This window comes from Lycium barbarum, chromosome 4, assembly GCF_019175385.1.
Source record: "Lycium barbarum isolate Lr01 chromosome 4, ASM1917538v2, whole genome shotgun sequence".
Taxonomy (NCBI): Eukaryota; Viridiplantae; Streptophyta; class Magnoliopsida; order Solanales; family Solanaceae; genus Lycium; species Lycium barbarum.
Window position 1 is genome coordinate 126,202,791 of NC_083340.1, and position 2,885 is coordinate 126,205,675.

General features: G+C 38.4%; 1 long non-coding RNA gene across 1 annotated transcript; it reads right to left on the bottom strand.

Moving 5' to 3' along the window:
* Window positions 1-731: 731 nt before the first annotated feature.
* Window positions 732-2,491, bottom strand: LOC132638565 (uncharacterized). Its single transcript, XR_009581804.1, has 3 exons — window positions 2,385-2,491; window positions 2,185-2,264; window positions 732-1,120 (listed from the first exon to the last, which is right to left on the bottom strand). It is a non-coding gene; the product is annotated as an uncharacterized LOC132638565 (long non-coding RNA).
* Window positions 2,492-2,885: the final 394 nt, after the last annotated feature.

Here is a 2,885-nt window from a genome sequence, read left to right on the forward strand (position 1 = left end):
GTCTCACCGAATTTTTTGATTAGGACTAATTCGGTCTTTTTCTCTTTTAAGTCGTTGCCTTTCACCTCCATTGTGTAAGCCATGATATGCTCCTGTGGATCTATCGTTCCCTCATATTTGGGAATATCGGGTATCTTATCCTTTTTGGCTTCAGGTTTGTACGCTTGTTGAATATACTTCCTTGAGCCAGGGCCTTCTATGACCGGGGAGCTCGAGGAATTTGGCTCAAATGCCTTTGGAACTCCTAGCCATTCTTCTCGACCTCCTTCAAAGTTTGATATATTTTCCCAGTGATATCTCTCATGAATTGCTTGACTTCGGCTTGAAAAGGATCGTCGGGGGCGGTCTCACTGCCGGAAGCATCTCTGTTCCTTCCTATGGTTTGTCTGCTACCATTGGCGACAGTGTTTGCACCGGTAGGAGTGGTAGGGACTCCGCTGGGAGCCGTGACTTTGACCTGCAAACCAGACACGAGGGATGTGATGGTCTATCTCATCTGATCCATCTCCTCTCTCACCGAGTAATATTGTTTCCTCACGACTTACATCGCCTCTATGCTAGTCTCGTCTGTAGGAATATTGTCCTCAGTGGTGCCGCGATCTTGCTCCCTTCCTGTTACATCCCTGTTTTGATCTTGAGGATGCAAACTATCCAGTGGTACTTGGAGAGGCACGCCGTCCGGACCCAGCAGAACGTGGCCTGAATTTGAAATGGAGCAATTGTATATGGGAGCCATGTTTTCTCTTGAATTTCATTTCCTTACAATGGGAATGACAATCCCTATTTATACTAAGAGCTAGGGGCACATGTTCCATGTATTATGCCCCTGCCCATAATGAGCATTAATTGAGTAATAATAATAACAATAAAGAGGACCTTTAAGCCTACTAAAATCAGAGGATAACGTTTCCCCTGATCCGTAACGGCCGCCTGTTGAGGTCTCCTCCAGAGCTATTCCAACAGCCTTCCCGACCAAGCGGTACCTCCGGTACAATGAAATGCCTCCGGTGACACTAAGTGCCGATTCATCCTTTAAGCCATGTGGCTTACCGGTATTGGTCCATTTGTGCTGTATGAATTTAACAGAATACACTATTGTATTCCAATGATGACCTGAAAGCTGCAAGTTTGCAAGAGTTCAATGGTGCTATTAATAACGTGATTAGCAAATTAAATTGTCACTCCTCGACCTCCTCGAACCTGTCTTAGATGAAACTTGAAGCATATCATGTCAAAATGATCACGTGGGAATGTTGTTTTAAATATTTAAGGGATAAATGAGTTCTTGGAAACAAGGAAGGTTGGAAAAATAAAGCAAACGGCAAGAGAATATCTATGAACGAGTCATGACTCAATTTGAAGAAGGTTTTACTTTGAATCTGGAGAGAATTTGATAATGACGTAAAAGAAAGCTGTAAGCCTCAAAGTCTACTTTCAAATGGTTCTAAATAGTTCGTCACTGCAAAAAGTTATGGCTAATTTTTATTTTGAATAGAAAATTTTCTTTTTATCAGAACAGAAAATTTTCCCAGTTAGGGACTTATTCCCATATTGGGGAGGACATATTCCAAATTGATTTTCTTGCAGAAAATGGAAACATTGTTCTGAATGGGACAAAAGGCAAAAGTATAATCAGCAGAAAATATTAACATAAGATGAACACAGATGGAAAATGTCTCGTCAACAGCACTATAGTTTTTATTGTACTGTAAGATGAAAAACATTCTAAAGTAAGTTGATAGCAAACACTAGAAAGTATATAGCGAAGAAACACTATAGACTATTTGTCACATATTGCAACCTATGTTGTCTTTAATTGACTTTTTCAATCAATAAAATCTGGAAAGAGAACTATACTTGAATCTTCAGATCAAATTGCATCTCTAAATAGAATTAGAAAATATTAATGTCTCGTGCCTAGTGAGGTGAATGCTTATGTTAAATCCCAGCTTGGATTCTTCCTGATTCAAGAAGTCAACTGCAAACATTAATGCATAATTTATAAATAAAAAACAAACAACGATCGCTTGTTTCATGTCCACCTTTATGGATTTTCCAACAGTTCAGATCTATCCTAAAATTAGATTCATATTTGTGCAGGGAGCTAAAACTTAGATCAGCCCCTTTGTACAAGGGTGGTTTACAAAAGTTTCAAGTAATAAAATGATAAGAAGGTCAACTAACCTTTCAATGGCTGATAAGGGAAGCAGGATTGCTGAAAGGTAGCAAGTGACTACAAAAGCAAGCACGTACTGCAACATATACTTGGAGAAAATAACACAAGAAATAAATTTATGAATAACAATCAACAAATGAACAAATCACAAAATATATAGTACTGTAACCAAGAAAAAGGATCTGAGAAGACAAAGAAAAATGGATACCTCTAATAGGCTGCAATGGCATGTATGTAATCAAGTTACAAAGTAAATTGTATATAAAGCACAAAAGAGTTGACATTATTGGGACGGGGTGGCTACATCAATTAAGGATATATATATTGTACCTCAGAGTAATGTTGGTTATATAGAACTTTCTTAGCTGGAGATCGGAGATTAATGAGTCAAAGAAAGATGGCGTACCTAGACTGGCTAACATGGTGTCTGCTGTCATGTTATCCAAGTAAATTCTATACAAAGAAAGAGTTGACTTCATAAGCTAGAATGGGATGACAACTTCAGTTAAGGAAACATAACATTGTGCCACGTGGGTGTTCATATTTTAAACAATATTGGTTACATGATACATTTACATTAGTTGTTTCTTGTGGAGATCGGATGGATCCAGGATTTTGAGGTTCTGGGTGCCACATTATTTTAGACTTTGACTTGATATATTTTGAGCTTCGATTCGCGTTATTCATTTTTCCTGTTCGGGTTATTCAG